At 32.5% G+C, this 18,640-nt stretch overlaps 1 protein-coding gene across 2 annotated transcripts in view; it reads right to left on the reverse strand.

The window, feature by feature from the left end:
- Positions 1 to 18,640, reverse strand: part of LOC149418994 (uncharacterized) — a 491,041-nt gene that overhangs the window by 282,383 nt on the left and 190,018 nt on the right. For both annotated transcript variants that reach the window (XM_089637629.1, XM_089637631.1), the window contains exon 3: positions 5,492 to 5,530. The gene's annotated coding sequence lies outside the window, so the exon portion shown is untranslated. The remainder of the gene's footprint in view (positions 1 to 5,491; positions 5,531 to 18,640) is intronic.

Here is an 18,640-nt window from a genome sequence, read left to right on the forward strand (position 1 = left end):
TAACAATGCTTGTATTATAATATTTATTTGAAAGAAGACTATCACGGTTCTGGACTGAGAGGCTCATTCCCGCTCATACGATCTCTTATATACGTCTCGTACTCGCTGTCTCGCTCTCATGCTGTCCCCCTTACACACATACACCACAGTTGATGAATTAGTGAGACGATCAGAAATTTACTTTGCGAATGAACACTGCGAAAAACTTGAAAATGGCGAAATCTGTCAAAAATTTAAACGAACGAAATACACATTTCATATACAGAATAATAAATTAATTTACTATTAGCAAATAATTTTCTGATTATAACTAGAAATTTGCTTTATAGGTTCTCTGATAAATTCTTTAAAAAAATTAGTAGTTTAATGTTGTGTGCAATTATTCTCATCCCAGGTGAAATTTATACGATTTGGAAGCACATAAACAATAGGTACATACTTAAGTTATGTAAAATTTAAAATACTTAACCTTATCACTTTTAATAAAGGTAGTGTGCTGTGTATATCAAAATAAATAAATCTACTCGTAAGACATTTTTCAAAGAGCATGTTTTCATCCGTCGTTGCTTATTTCGGTAAAAATAGATGCGATTTTCAAATTGAAACGTTCTTTGACTATAATTAAAATCAAACGATTTCGTGAAAGACAAGATATTTTCGTCCACTTTATTTATAAAATATTTAATATGTATTTATATTTATCTGCCCTTCAGAATTATCCTGAGATACCTTAATGTTTACGTAACTTCGTAACTGATAGTTAATTCCTTGTGCTGAATACGATTTGTTTGTAAAAGACGACACCGTGAAGAAGAAAGGTCGTACTGTCTGTACCTTGAACCTCTCAGAACAATCGGAGTATTACGATACAATAGTATTGTATAACGAATTCCTAGAAGGATGTCAATAGGTCTAGAAGAAATTTATTAACTAATTGTGTGATAGTCCATCAATTGTTGTCAACTTTATTGTGATGAAATGTGAAAATACTTATTTACAGACCGGTATTAACAAATTGTTTAATGACCTGTCAGTGGCAAAGTTGGCATCGCGTTTGGGTCCCACAAACACATCACAACACAAGCAACAATTTCCGCTTAATGTGGTGGTAGTAGGAGATTTTCAAATACTGTCAGAAAAAAATTATTTAAAAAAAGATTTTTTTTTTAAATTACACTAAAATGGGTACTCATAAAACCACTAGCAAACAAATGTTTAAAATTGTAGATGTCTATAAGAGTAGCCATTTTTAAATGGTCACACCACATCAAATATTTTGTTTTTTTTTTTATTTCAGTTTCGCTCTATCTCAATTTATTTCTACGGACTTCAAGTTTGAACAATTAACTTGCTGATAAATATCTGTAATCGGGAAACCCGAGAGTTCCTAGATAGGTGAGTCGTATTTATTTATAAACGCATTTGACTATGTATTTAATATAGTTTAGAAGACGATAATAATATAATTTGTTAAATAAACTGTGTTTTCAATCCAGAACCAAGTTACGAAACATTACTGTAGGTACATTTTATGGTCCAATTGGATTTTTTTAGCCAGCTGAAATGGAAATTGAAGTGATGGTCACGACCCTCAGTAACAAAGAACCCATCTAAGAAAAAGATGAGGTTTATATGAAAAAAATCCTTGTAAAAAATGAGTGTTATTTTAAAACGTATTTATTTCCAAAACAATTCATTATAATGTATGATACTTGAGAATGTGATTCATATTTCTTAAGATAAATCCAATTGAAAGATGTATTAACATTAACATTTGCTTGTAAACCTAGGCGATAATATAAGGAACTTGAGTGAACAATAAAGTGGTTTATAAAAAATATATTAATTACATTATTAGATCATCAAACGCTGATTCTGAATAAATGCGTTTAATTCTGAATATATACGTAGAATAAAAAAAATCATCATTTAAAAACTATTAAAACCCAGAGACACTCAAACACCCTGTGATTGGTCGGCGGGTTCTGACAGCACATAAACTGCTACCTTCCGGGTTGGCCAGCCGGTTGCATTACAGATGTGGACAATTTTATGCCGGGTTGCGCTATGTGTACTCGAACACGGGTCACCACTGCGGTTTACAAATAAATTCATGTTTTTTTAAACATTATTTATTTAAGTTGGGTTTTTTATTTAGGTATTTATTTTCATACCGACCCGAGTGGGATTGCTCTTACAGTTAACCAACAAACCAATGTACGTTTGACGTCACAAGTACCCCGTTAAAGTCTATCTTTTTGTTTCAAAAACGTAAATTCATCACCAAATTAGTGGCATTAGTAATATTATTCAAGAAGTACAGGCTTACCAGAAAATAGATAAGGTTAGGTTTGTTACGTTAGTGCTAAGTTTTGTTCAAATTAGCCATCTTACTTACAAAACTAAAAAAGTTAATATAATAAAAACACTTTGTAAATATCTACGTAATACATATAGGTACTACGTTATAATATATTTCTCATACTGGAGGTGTTTATTTTTCGTGCGAATTTATCTTTTGGTTGAATTGTATAACTCCCCATGGAATAATAACAATGATTCAAATCGGGAGAGCACTCCAGGTTTCAACCAGTACCTTCCAACAAACAGTTTTCTTTATTATATTTGTGGTATGCCACAAGTAATGTTTGCTTATATGAATATACCAACGTAACCAACGTTATATATTATCGTTACCTTTGAAGAGATAATATAATTAATTTTTATATGTCAAGTAAGTATGAAAAGGTTAAAGAATAAATTTTAGATAATATTTCACCTGCCGTGTTAGGGGTGACTGTGTTACAACGGATGATAACAAAAGTTATACTTACGAGGTATAACATGGCTGACAGGTACTTACGATCTTGCAGAGCTGTTTAGATACAAATAAATAGATTATCCAACATTCCTTCTTATTTTTACATTAATTTCTTATATTTTTACTAATAAGAAAATAAATGTTTAATATTAAATTATGAGTGTAATGTTAATTAAACTGGGGACTCGCTAACATATAAAATTACAGTTGTGTATTCAATGCAGAGGAGTTTGAAAAGGAATCCATTGTAGTGTTTTGAGTGCAGTTTTAAAATCTTGTTGCAGACTATACCCCCCTCACGCCACCAAATTCTATGTGCGGATAGTGGTACAAACATCCAATTGGCTCTGGACTGCGAAAAGATTCCCCACCCCTGCTTTATATGTAGTTATATAAAACTAAAAGTTTAGATTCAATGTTGTTTGTAGTACCTTCGAAAATAGTTTAAGACTACGCATTTCAAATTTCTACGGAAACATAACATACTTTCTTTGAACACTTAAAGTTTTTAAACTCTTAAAAACGTGCGCTATTTTTTAAGATAATCTACTATATAAATACAGAGTTGAAAAAGTTATTATATAAAATTTCGTCGATAGAAAAAAATCGATAAGCATGCTTCAAAAAATAAAAAAAATCACATCTGGTTCCGTTATTTAACATGTTAAAGGTATACAAAAATTCAGTGTTTCTTGAATGCTCTACATAAGGCATTTGTGGAAAGATTTTAAATTATATATTATATTATATATACAGGGTGTCCGGAAACTCGTAGTACAAGCGGGAAACTGGTGAATCTACATCACATTTGGAGTCGATTTTGTAGTATATATTTTTTTTTATTTGAGCTTTCGTTATCGAGTTTGAAGTTGATTTTTTTTTTTTTTTTTTTTTTTTTTCAATCAAATTCTTATAAATTATTACTGAAGATCAAAGTACCCAACTAATTAAAACTATTTGAAAGTAAAACAAATGAAGAAACTCGGATTTGAAGCATTATTTTGAAATCACCCTTCATTTAACCCGGTGTAATCATAAAATATTTCTGCTCTGCAGGGTTAAAACATCTGTTATTCAACCCTAAACACCAGAAAAAACTTTAACCCTAAAATAGCCGAAAAATATTTTTTTTTGAAAATGCTCAAATCAAAAAACTTTATGTTTTTTTGGGTTCCCCATGTGGTGTAGATTCTCCAGTTTCCCGCTTGTACTACGAGTTTCCGGACACCGTGTATATATATATATATATATATTTTAAATAAGTCATGCGTTTTTAAATATTATTGTTTGCGCTTATAAATTAAAATGTTTTTTTTTTTAAAATGATTATATATATGCGCTTCCTCTAATATTCTCATTTACATGTTTCCCTTTCAAACCATCTTCTTCTTCTTTTCGAAAGCTTATGGAAGCTTTTCGTAAGATCGTCCGTCCAAAGTTTGAGAACATTTTAAGCAGTTATTTTCTTATTCATAGTATAACACAGTATTTACCCAGTTGATGTAAATTTATTAAACAGAAATTATTTTTCTTAACAATCAACTTATTTAGAATTTTGTTTAAATTTAATATAGAGGTTGTTTAGAAACGTACCTGTTATTTAATCAGTGATTTTTTAAAGAAAAATATAATTTCGTATGTCGTCTTACTGGTCACTCAACCGGGTTACCGCCCAACTCGCCTACCCGACTGTAACTGTCGAATACTTTAGATTTGAACCAAAATATCACATATTTTTTTACACCAAATAATCTCAGGAATCACTTGTTTATTTGTTTATTTATTTATTAACGGACATCGTCCAAATTACAAAATAATAACACTAATACAGTAAAATGAAAAATACAGGATTAGACAAAGGTACATGAAAGCAAAGACATAAGGCAGATATAATATAATAAAATAAAGTGACAAGTCGAATCAAGTCAAGACTACGCCGTGGGTCAGGACCACGTGACACTTATAATATTCCGTCACTTGTTTAGCGACCGGCAAAAATAATTAGACTTATCCCAAAAAAGTTATGGTTTTGACTTGAGTTGACCAGTCTACACATCCTGGACAATGGTGAATAATATCCAAAATTTCTCGAATGATGGTTGAGGAAGAGCAGTTAATTATTTTTGAGTCTGTGCGAGGGGATATTGAAGGGAATGAGTTGCAGTAGAGTAGGTGAATCAATAATACAATTTATAATTTTGAAGAAGCAAATGAGGTCATTTCTTTCCCGACGGACTTCCAAAGGAGAGAGGTTTAGAGTTAGTTCAATTTCGTCATATGAGTATTTGCCTTTTTCTAATTCTAGTCTCCTAGCAATCCCTCTTAAGAACCGATGGTTAATGTAAGTTAGGTAAGTCTCTTACAACTGCGCGCTTAATATAAATTAGTAATATATATTAAGCGCGTATAATAATTATCATATATATATAGTAATATACATTTTTTGTTATGACTTCCGCAGGTAAAACAGTTGTCATGTATAATATATAAATAAACGTTTTAAATAACATTACCGTTTTTTTACTTTAAAAAAGTCGATTTGTTTGACTCTTGTGTTCGTTTCAATAGTTTGTTGTACAAACAATTAAATCAGTATGAAAAATCTTTTGCTATAACAATAATTGAAATAACCAATTAATACTCATATGTGACAATTAATAAATTACCTACCTATTTACACTGAGGGGCGTTCATCGATTAGAGACGCATCTGAAAAAAAGAAAAAAATATGTATTAGTAACAATCCTTTATCCGAAAACTTCACTTAGCATTACAAATATCGACGCCGGAAAGGCAAAATGGCAAAAGCGACGATTTGGTCAAAAATTAGTTAAGCATACAGTTTGATAAGATTTTTTTTCCAATCAAAACTGTATATTTAACTCATTTTTTACGCCCTTTTTGCCATTTGGGCATCGATATGTAGGTATCGTGTAATGTTCGATTTTTTAAAACTTTTTTTATTCATTAATTTTATTTTAGCTTTTTTTACGTTTCAGTTGAAGTTTACATTATAAATTTTTTCGTTATTAACGACATTTTCTTTTGATTAATAAGGCTCCTACAATCCAATATGAATCTTTGAATTGGTGCAGAATTTGGGGTTTCCGGTAACCACTATAATATTGCATTCCTTTGTACAGTAAACAATTTTGTGTATTGGTTTTGTCGTTTTTTGGCAGCCTAACTTCATTGCACGTTATTGTGCTGTCTCTGAATATCCTTGTCGTGTTAATTTTTTTTTGAAAAGTATTTTGGTTGTAGGTTGTTTATTATTTCATGTATAAATATCATCGTGAGAGATATGTGACAGAGAGTCTCAACTACTCCCAACTGTCTGGAGCCATCTGGAGTGAGACTGAAGTACCGAAATGGGTAAGGAATGTATATCGTAAAGATGATAGCTTAGAAGTATACAGACTTTGAAGCTATACAGATCTGGTAATCAAACACGGCTAAAGCAATTTCGAACAACGCAAACAATTTGAGTGGTGATCTTTCACTAGGGCCATATTTAGAGTACCTATCAATGTTCACTTAATAATCAAATCTTCCGTTGTCCACCTGCACAAATAAACATGTGATGCTGAACTATTGTGAGGTCCGCAAAATAATTTAATGGTACACAATTACTGACGGATCGCAAGTGCGACCCACTATTGAATTTCACAGCCAACTCTGGTCTGGAGCACCCAAATACCAGAAAAATGCTGTCCTTTTCTATGGGTATTAAATTGGAAGATGCTCCGGGGAACTAGAGTCAGAGATCCCATCGCCACCAGTGCATAGTCCGAAAACACTCCAAACGCGCGACCAATATATACACGGTTGACAGTTGTCATTTTAGAATGAGTCACTTCTACGTCTCGTTCTTGAGTTCAACAGCTCGGCTGTGGAACTATTTTCCAGTCTCTGTGTTTCATCCCTCCTACAAACGTTTTCACTTGTTTCTCTCTTCAAAAATACCCTACACACAGCATCCACAAAGTTAATGTTCTCTATACAAATAGAACGGCGTCATATGCGCCTCACAATTTTTACCTCATTTGGGTGTTTAAAATGTTACCTGGCTATTATAGACTTATGGACCTTGTATTTTCTCGGTAGGGGAAAAATCGTTTCTTAAAACACCATACTAGAAACAAAAAAGTTTGATGCGCGTTAGTAAAGTTGTAGTAACCTCCATTTTTAAAATCCTATATTTTATATATTATTTTGTTTCGCCCATAACCCATCGAAGTAAATCTGTTTCGAAGAAATAAATTCATAAAAATGATTAACGACTAATACAGTTTAAATGGAGATTAATATTTCGAAGGCGGTATTGTTTCCATTTTATTAATTACTCCGTATGTGAAAAAATGTGCAAATCACTAGTTATTAATGATTGAAAGAATAAAAATGATTTATGTCATTGGGTTAATTCATCGTAAAATTCAGTATTCAATGATTTATTGAATCATAAATAAATATGTGTTCATAATTTAAAGAAAACTTTTTAAACTGCAATCACAATAGGTTTTGACAACTTTATTCAAATTATCTGATATTCATATTTATAGATAAATATATATATATAATTATTATATATATATATGTAAAGAAAAATATAATTTTCTTTAATTCAAGGCAATGCCGAGCTTGTCTCGTCATTGTGGCTGTGTGTGTCGTGGACTGTCACTGGCTAGATGTGCGCCACAGTACCTACACAGTCGACTCGATATTTCGTAATCTATGGTTTAAGACATAGTAAAAATAATCTATGGGTTGTGACAAGGCAGATTGATGGGAATAATTTCAATAATTTGTTAATTGCTATCGTGATTGTGATTAAGGAATTGACATAACAATTAATAACATTAAATGTCGTTTCTTTCCTTACAGGTAATGTTTTGTTACTGAATGCTTTTCTTTATGTAAATCTTGTGAGATTAACAATATAAACCTCTATTTTCCTTACAGAGAAACTCAATTGTGTTTTAATTGACTGTGTTGTTCAAATCACAAGGAAAATATTATTATGTATATAATTGGATAAAATCCTTATTTCATTGCTTCCTTGAAAGTAGTATTTAAATTCTAAATTATTTTTCTTAAGGTACTTTTTTGGGTTATTTTAAATGTCCCGTCGTTGACGGCTGTTGACCACACAAATATAAAACAATGTTCACAGCCAACATCATCTACTCTGTGAATTGCATTTTTTCAATCATTGAATACAATATTAGCGGCTCTCAAACAAAAAATTGAAACAGAAAAGATTCGGTTGCACCTAGAAATTGATCCTTGGCGGGTTCTGCTCTAGTATTTTAGAAATTGTTTTTGTTTAAATAATTTAAATATTTATCTTAGTAGAACAGAGAGTAAATATTTACCTACGACTACCGTTTTTACTACTACAAAAAATTGCCCCTTTAATAACGCCTGCTCGCGTCCCCTTTAGAGTTATATCCCAGTTTTCAAGTAGTTTGTGGGCTACGCTAGGTTTGTATAGACTGGTTTGTGATTTAATTCTACCTAATCCAACCTAACCTAACATGTACGGAATATTTTCTCAAACGGTAGTCGTAGGTAAATAATTACCGAACAGAGAAGTAATTATAAAATATTTTTCTCTAGAGTTAACATATTTTATTGCTTTCAAGATGATACTTAAAAACTCCAAAGCATTTTTTAAAAATTATTATCTCTGCTTCGAAGTTGCTCCGTTTCAATTTTCAAACGGTGAGTTCTAGGGGAATGAATTAAAACAATATTTTCATAGCAGAACCTCATATCCGTTGTGAGCTATCGAGATGTTGAAAATCCATTGAACTTTACACAACAAACAAAAGTAGAGATCTGGTCAGCGAAATTTGCACAGCTATCACAGCAAACTTTAGAACCTAATTTCCATTTAACTTCCAAAAATAAACGCAAGACGTGACATTTTAATTTTAAAATCAGCTCTTTTATCACTTCCTAGTGGACACCGTAGTGCTTTGATATTATTTATTATATCTTTATCAGATGTTTTCGACTTCTTTCATCATTCACCACTATAAACCACAATGTTACCGTTAAAAAACTACATTACATCATCTTTAATTCAACTCCGTTTCTCATTCCAGTGCAGAGATATCTGCAAACTACTCTATCAAACCACCCCATCACTACATCGTCCTTTCACTCTTTCAAACCACTCCAGGTACTAATAAGAACAAATTTTTAAATTTTCAGTGATATCGGTAGACTACTTTTCGAGTTTTGAATACTGTTATTCCTGAATCTATTCCTATTCCCGCATCGGGAAATGAGCATTGTAATTGTCCCTCATTAGAAAACGTTGACCATATAACGTATCTAGGTCTAAAAATAGATGGAAATTTAAAATGGACCAATCACATTAGCTATTTAGATAATAAAATTAAAAAACTAAGTTATTTTTTCAAAACTATCAGGAATGTGCTCATTAAAAAAGACTTAATCAAAATCTACATGGCTCTCTACCAATCACTGTTAGAATACGGTATTATCGGATGGGGCAGTGCAAATAAAAATATACTAAATCCACTAATTAAATCTCAAAAAGCCATAATGAAAATTATACTGAAAGTTCCTGTAAGAACTAGCACTAACGAAATCTTCACCAATCTTAACATCATGTCAATTAAACAACTATATTCTAAAACTATACTCATTTACATTCATAAGTACAAAACACAAGAAATAACAACAAACACGTACAATAGAAACACTAGATCTCATGGTCAAAAACTTATCCAACAAATAATTACTAATACAACTTTTGGGCAAAAAAGCTTCTTATATCATAGTATTAAACTCTACAAAAAAATACCACTCACACTCAAAAACCTCAACACTTTAACATTTAAATCTGAAATAAAAAGCTGGATACTTAACATAGGGAGATCTGAAATAGAAAATTTACTGAAATCAAACACAGACTAAAACAGAATCAACTGAACTACACCAAAAAACATTTCATATATATAACTTTACCAAAAAACACTTCATATATATATCAAAAAACATCTTACTTATTTTAAAATTATTAAAAAAAAAAATTATATTGCATGATATTTGTTCATAATTAAATTTATTTGTAACTTTGATGTAATATTAATTTTCTTATAATTAAATTATACATAATATGTAAATGAAATCCTCATCACGGGAGATCCCAGTGAGGATATCATTATATCTATTTGTTACACAAAAAAAAGATAATAAAACACTTATTATTATTATTTTATTATTATTATTATTCTGTTGTTACTGAATTTTTGTGTATAAAAAGAAAATGATATTTTTCATAATATTTAAGTGAAAATAAATATTTTGAGTAAATTCCGGAATATAAGATTACAACATTATTTATAAGGGTGATTCTCCATTTTTCTTTCTCGATATAATCTGATCGGCAGAACCTTCTCAGAGGGTTAATTTACAGCGCAACCTCCGAATAGATATTATTTTACATTAGCATAGAAACCCCGCGCGAAAACTTATGAAGTCTAAAATAATAACTAAATTAACATTTTAGAAATATTTCATGTTAATTCCCGTGTGTCCAGTTACTAAGTATTTATGAGCTTGATGTTATTAACTGCAAAGTGTACCTTTACGACGCCATATTAAATTATGTTGTAGAATAAATTAAGTAAGCATATTTGTTCTGCACAAACAGGTCGCTTGGTTATAAAACTTATTAAAATTATGTTGGTTTATTTGCGGGGAGAGTATGCATAAATAATTTAAAATTATTATAAACTAGCTGAAATCCCTTTATTTACTGGCTTGCTTTAAAATTTTTTTTATTCATAATACCTATAAGTTATTGGTTTTAACATGCTTTTCAACTACCACACCAGACACTTGCCCATTTTATACGTTTCATAAAATTTAAATTAAATATCCCAAATGTATTGATAAAAATATTTTATAATTCATTTATTAGAAGCCAGATAAATGATTTAACCTTCTTATTCAAAATACTAAGCTCGAAATTAGACTATTCCGAACTCCTACACTTACTAATGTAAGCATATCCACAAGAACAAAAATACACAGTACTCTATTCCACCGCAGTGTACAGAAGCGCAACTTCATTGCTAATTCCCCGATACAGCGGTTTCGCACTATGGGAAATCAATACTTAGGTTATATTGAGATGTTTAATGTTAAGTTGTTGAATTTTGTGGATCATATTATAAACCTATTCCAACCATATTCTTGAACCTTTGGTTGTCTCTCTATTAGCCTAACTGATCACTCTTTCTTTGGTTGTCTCTCTATTAGCCTATCTGATGACTGTATCTTTGGTTGTCTCTCTATTAGCCTATCTGATGACTGTATCTTTGGTTGTCTCTCTATTAGCCTATTTGATCAATGTATCTTTTATAAAAATTGTTTCTTTTATATTTATGTCAAGTACGTACGTACGAGTATGTTTTTGTTTATTGTTATCTTATTTGTTTTCAAAATTATACCACATGTACTTATATAAAAGCCCTACGGACGAATAATGAATAATAAAAAATATTTATATAAATGAATACATATTGTAATACCTGATAATTGTTAAATATTATACAGTTCTGTTAAACACAATGTATTGGTATGATGAGGAGATCTATATTGGTCTCTCGGTCAAGCAAACTGCACATGTTTAAACCAACCATATTATAATCCGTTGTTTTTCCTAAAACAAAATAAATTCATAACTTAACTTGTTGAAATAATGGAAATATAGATAAGATATTATATAGAATTTTAATTAAATGAATTAAGCTTTATTACAGAGAAATTTTCGAAATCAAACTTATACCGAGACCTTTCCCTCGTTTTGAAGGTCAAATAGGCAAAATTTCATCATTCTCTAAATAAAACTCATTCAATCAATTTGGAAGGCAGGTTTGGGTAACCATTTATTGGATAAAAAGTCCCCAAGTGGTTCGGTTCGTTTGATGATTTAGAAGGGGTTCTCAGGTTTATTAGGTGTGGCGTGTTTAGGATGCGCTTGCCTAACAGCTGCTTTTGAACCATTGCCGAAAGATCATTCGTTCGGCACTCCTGGACACACTTATTCTAAGATTGCTAACAACCCCTGATACCCTTTTCCTTCCCAGAACTTATTTTCCTGCCTTTCATTAAAAGAGCCTCAACATAGAACCACCAAAGATGACATAGGCTCTCATAGGGAAAGTATTGTCCTCAGGGCCGCCGGTATAAGGTAACGGGAGGAGAAAACAGTTTAAGTAGGGATTAATATAACAAATTAAATTTAGGGCTAGTAGTTAAATTAAATTTATTATTAACTAACTGACGTATACACTGAGTGGATCAAAGTATATCCTCTACTTTAGAACTAAGCGCACAAACAGACAGACGCGGATAGCGACATTGTTTTATACTATTTAGAGATCGAGAGTAGTGGTCTCCAACTTCTTTCACTACTGTATACCACAATGTTACTATTAAAAAAGTACAATACATCGATTTTAATTCGACTCCGTGTCTCATTCCTGTTCAGAGATATTGAATCAAGTATTCCTCGAACGTCCCCGACTTCTTCTCCTATTCAAACACTTTTAGCACTATTAAATCAAACATTTAAAATATCAACGATATCGGTAGACTGCTTTTTGAGTTTTTCTAACACAAATATAAGCAGGCTGAATTTTTTTTTAAATTATGATAAAAAGTTGAGATTAGAGTTCGAGTTATTATTGACGGCTTCCTTAATTGAGATTAGAGTACGAGTTTTTATTGACGGCTTCCTTAATTGAGATTAGAGTTTGAGTTATTATTGACGGCTTCCTTAATTGAGATTAGAGTTTGAGTTATTATTGACGGCTTCCTTAATTGAGATTAGAGTTCGAGTTATTATTGACGACTTCCTTAATTACTAGGTAAAAGTGGTGTTTTACAAAGATGGTTTTTTTTTTAAATTTGTTACATTTATTATTATTATTTATTATAATATCAACGGTATAAAATATACCATTTACAATAAATTATAAACAGTAACATCGGAAAATATACAATTAACAGAAACTCTGGATGGATGGATATAAAAAGTTAGAGATACAAGTACATGCAAAACTTATAGGTAGAGGAGGTTAGATTAATATTGATTGAAATATATGATAGTATAGATACATGATATAATATATTACAATAGCTAAAATGTATGCATTTATTTTCAGGTTTTGGTTGAAAGTAGGTAAGTGCCAATCAAGCTGTTGGTTCACCGTATTGACTATTATTATTGACCCAAGTTTCCTCAGTTGCCCCAGACAGTTAATTTTACATACATATTTATTTGACTTTTTACGTACGTATGAGTAGACTTACATTTTATTGGTCATGATTTAAAAGATATGCTATTAAAGCCTTTTTGTACCTAGCTTCTGTGCAGTTAAACAGATGCGCTACATCTGCGTACCTATTACTAATTTCATGTAGCCTAGGTACAAACGAGTGTTTGAAAAGTTTAGTCTTAGAATTGTTACAATTAAAGAGGGTTTTAGAACGAGTAGCTCTTATGGGTACATGAAATTCAATGAGGTTAATTAAATCAAGGCTGTGTACACTACCATTTACAATTTTGAACATAAATATTAAGTCAGATATAATTCTTGGATCTGAGAGTTTTAGTAAATTTAATTTTTTCACTAAGTAATTATAGTTTATACTTTCAATGGGAATACCGAGTTTAAAGTAAATGTGTCTTAGGATTTTTTTCTATTGAATCTGAATGTATTTTATAATGGGGGACCAGATCGAGGAGTTATATTCGACTTGACTTCGAACTAAAGATGTATACAACATTTTCAAGGTTGATGATTGATGATTGATTATCTAGGTAAATGAGAGACCGTTTCTGACATAGTTTGAGTGAAATAAATATGATCATGCATGGAGATATGAAAACCCAATTAATGCTTTTAAAATGCAGCCTGATGTTTGAACGAGTTTCAGATATCCGGTAAAATATTAGTTTTAGCTTAAGACGAGACAATACCCTAAAATAAAACCAGAATCTTAACGACGTAGCTGTGTATTGGACAGAAATGGTGTTGAATTCGCCCTATCAAATCTCTAAAACAATGTGGGAATGTTAACGACATAAGTGATGAAGTCGTAAAAAAACAATAATTTGGAATTTACCCTAGCAGGCCTTGAAAATTTATCATTCCGTGGGGTTTATTTTAATTATTTCTTATGAACGTATTACTAAAATCTCAAACGTTTTTCGAGGGATCACTCGGGAAGTTACTAATTCATCGTCTACAAAAATAAAATTTGGTGTCTACCTCTAATTTTATAGTTGAAACGTTTAATAAAATTTTAAAACCGTTTAAATTAAATATTTTAATGGTGAAGTCCTGTTTTAATAAATCTCAAATATTAATAAATTACCTTTGTAGGGATCCCTCTAGAAACATTACAGATTTTACTAAAACGTTCACCAGAAATAGTTAAAATGTGAGCGTCGAGCAAACCCCCGATACTAGAGGCTTATGTCGCCTTAATATCCGTCAATGTTTATATAATAAATAGGTCAATAGAGATTCGCAGGAAGTTTTTCCGTGCATATCGACATTGGACCGGCGCAATTCTCAATATCGGATACTCAAACGCCGCGCCGCGCCGCCCCGTATACATACTGTAGTCCTGTAGACTGTAGCCCCGGACCATACTGTGCAAACAAGCCCCGCGTCAATATTGAACGTACAGGCTTGATAGGAAATTGCCGATATGTGGAATTGCTAAGCAAACTATAGCTACGACGAATGAGAGCCGGTTGATTCAGATTCAAGTGCGAAACGCGAAACATGACCCATACTACAGTGGCGGGACTTCTAATTTTGAGTAGGTACATTTTTCAGGATTTTTTTATTTACATAATATAATATTTTTACTTAAATATTTATTATATGTTGTCACTTGCTACGCTAGTTTGCGCCGTGTTGCAGCAAGTAGTCTACGACTTCATATTGACTATGATGTATATAAAAATTAAAATAGCATATTACTATTTTCATATTAACTCTACACAGGAGGCCCTGAAGAAAATAATTTCCCTCAGGGCCTATGACATCTTTGGGGATGCTGTGTGGAGGGTCTTTTTGTGGAGAGGAAGGAGTGAACATGGGTCTTGAAGAGTCCCACGTTGTAGGAGGGAGGAAACACAGAGGCCGGCAGTTCGTTCCACAGCCGAGCTGTTGAACTTAAGAACGAATCGTAGAAGCGACCCGTTCTCATGTGACAAATGTCAACCGTGTAAAAATGTTGGGCGCGCGTTTGGCGTGTATCCCGACTACGCACCGGTGCCGAAGGGATCAATGACGCTAGTTCCTCAGAGCATCTTCCATTGTAATACCGATAGAACAAGGACAGCATACCTACCCGACGCCTGTGCTCTATAGATTGCAGTCCGTTTGTTAAGATTGTAGAATCTATCAAACGGACCGCCCGTTTTTGCACAGAGTCAAGGGTTTTTTTCAGGTATTTTGGGGCTCCGGACCAGAGATGGCTGCCAAATTCGACAGTAGGGCGCACTTGCGATTTGTACAGTTGTGTACTATTAAAGTATCTGCGGGCCCTGTACAGTACGCCCAGCTTCTGAGAGGCCAACTTTACTCTGGCTTCGATAGAGCCCCCGTACCTGAGCTGGTCACTTATAGTTACAACAAGCATATCAATCGAAGGCCTGTTCGGAAGATTGCTTCTGTTGAAGGAGACTAGATTATCATTTGGATCCCTTTTAGACGTAATCAGATATATGTGATAGTAAAAAAAATACAGGAATAGTTTTGAATAAATGAAAACAATAGAGGTAGACCGGTTAGTGGCTATGTTGGCATCGCGTTTGGGTCCCGCCCAGACTTCGTACGTTCAATTCCTCGGCTGACTAAGTCCTCCATCATGACACAAGCAAAATTTTCCGTTTAGTGTGGTGGTAGAAGAATATTTTCAAATATTTCAGGTTATTTGCAACACGGGAATATTTTCCTTTCTTTAAAAAAAATAAAGACAATATAATTAGAAAAAAAATTAGAACTAAACAAAAAGTTTAGTAACAATATAAAAATGCTTAAAGAAATTGTAAAAAAAATAAAGTAATTTAACGTGATGGGAAGTTTTTTTCTGAAATTTTATTAGTAGACACCTTTAGTCAGCAAGATTTTTTTTCGTTGGGAATCCAGCCAATTGTATATGAAGGGACCAAGGAAAGTGCGGGATTTCTGTCTGAAGGCAATACGAGTAGGAGGTACTGCCAGAAGATCCGTTATTGAGAACTGCGTTCGGATAGTGATTTTTTTAGGTTGAGGCAGTCTTTATAGTATGTCATTAAATAATAAATAAATAATTGACGCACTGAGAGGAGTTTGATTCTCTAATGTTTTTAAAGACTTTTTTGTTTACAAAAAGTTCTATAGTCCGTGATTTTTCATTAATAATAATAGTTTTTGTGAAAAATTACCTCACATTTTACTTTACATTTTACATAATCTTTTTTATAGTTTTATAGATACTTTAAATATGGCGTTCTTACTATATATCTCTATTTAAGTATTTATCAACACGTAAATAGAGATGAATAGTTAGAGCATCATATTTAGAGTAACTATAAAATACTTAAATACTTAACGCCATAAAAAGATTACTATAATACTATCACATAATTCTTTCGATAGTTTTATAGCTAATGTAAATATGACGCTCTTACTATTTATTTCTATGTAAGTATATATCAACACTTAAATAGAGATAAATACATAGTAAGATCGTCATATTTATAGTAACTATAAAATACTGAACGCCATAAAAAGATTACTATAAAACTATCACATAATCTTATTGATAGTTTTATAGTTATTGTAAATATGATGCTCTTACTATTTATTTCTACTTTAGTATTTATCAACTATCAAAAAGATAATGTGGATAATGTCAGATATGATTAAAGATTTTCTGACATTATCCATAATACTTCAAAAAGATAATGTGGATAATGTCAGATATGATTAAAGATTTTCACGGCCAAAAAAAATATAGTGATTTATTTTTGAAGTATTAAGATGCGCTCCCTTATTCTTTAGCCTTTGGACACTGTAATGCTGTCTAAAATGTTGGCTAATGAAATAGGTAAAGGAACACGGCGTAATACCTTGAAAATAAATCACTATAATGAACTTATCAGTTTTTGACAAAAATGTAAAAACTAAAATATTTCATACTGGTATGATTTGAGATTTTCAGGGACAAAAGTAATATAGTGATTTGTTTTTGGGGTACTATGCCGTGTTGCGCTACCTTTTTCTCTAGCCAAAGTTTCGGACAGCACTACAGTATCCAACATGAGGGCAGATGTGTAATCATTAGATTAGATTAATCGTTAGATTAGATTACACATCTGCCCTGATGATGGACGCTGCAGTGCTGTCCAGAACATTGGCTAAAGAAGGAGGTAGCGCAACACGGTATAATACCCCAAAAAAATCACTATAATTTTTAATACTGTACAAACATGTACTGAAAAGCTTGAACTGAAAATGAACTGAAAAAATTGAAAAAGTCTTCAATTGAAAAAAGACTTAAGCTGAAAAAGATAAGTTATATGTATTACAATAATTAAAAGTAGTGGATGGCGTTCAGGATTTTTTCTTCTTAACAATATTATATCTAATACGAGTAGATGTGTATTTCGCCAAGCTGTGACAAAACAAAATATCAGTTTTTTTTATACACGATAAGAATATGACCATGTATGAACGCTACTGCACACCTCACCCCACGGAGTGTGGGTGTAAGGATTTTCAGAATACAGATACCCTATTTTACGAAAACCAGTCATGAATCCTGAGCCCGTAATTACCTTGTTTCTTGTTGCCATTAGCAACAGCCCTCAAATTCATGGCCACTTAATTTTGCATCACGTACATGTGAAAAATCACGGAAAACTGTTTTAACGGTACCTATTTACCGAAACTCAAGAAAAATATAAATTTTTCACATTCATGTATATTCATGCTGTAAGAAAAATATTAATCATACGTGCTAATTCTTTGTACTAAATTAACTAATTTCCTATTTCTTGGCAAATCGATGAATGATTTGTTTTAGGCACTAGTTAATTCACTTTCCCTCGGGGCATATATCGTCTTTGGGATGCTGTGTGTAGGATATTTTAAATAGGGAAAGTAGTCAAAATGGGTCTTGAAGATATCCATGTTGTCAGAGGGAGAAAACACATAGGCCGGCAGATCGTTCTGCAGCCGAGCTGTTGAACTCAAGAACGAGTCGTGGAAGCGACCCGTTCTCATGTGACAAATGACAACCGTGTACAAATGTTCAGCGCGCGTTGGCGTGTTTCCCGATTATGCACCGGTGCCGAAGGGATCAATGACGTTTCTCGAAGCTTCTTCCATTGGAATACCGGTAGAACCACGACATCATTAACACCTGATGCTTGTGCTCTAAAAAATGCAATTTAGAAGACGGTTTGGGGTTGCTCCGCCCCGGGAACCATATATTGTTAACCCATACCTCTGTCATAGGTCACGCCAATTGATTTAGCAGGGGTGTCATGGTATGTCGGGTGAGGTGTGTTCAGGATGTCTTGGACCCTTTGACCTTCCCAACTGGTCTCTCTTGACCCTTCGCCTTGTGCCCCGCGGGAGGGATAGATCATTTGTCCGTCACTCCTGGACACACTTATCCCTAGATTCCTAACCACCCCTGATACGTGTTTCCTTCCCCGAACTTCCTCGCCTTCCTTTCTCTGAAAATACCGACAACACAGCA

This window comes from Hesperophylax consimilis, chromosome 12 (genome assembly GCF_061612785.1).
Source record: "Hesperophylax consimilis isolate HC1 chromosome 12, BYU_Hcon_1.0, whole genome shotgun sequence".
In the NCBI taxonomy this organism is placed as follows: domain Eukaryota; kingdom Metazoa; phylum Arthropoda; class Insecta; order Trichoptera; family Limnephilidae; genus Hesperophylax; species Hesperophylax consimilis.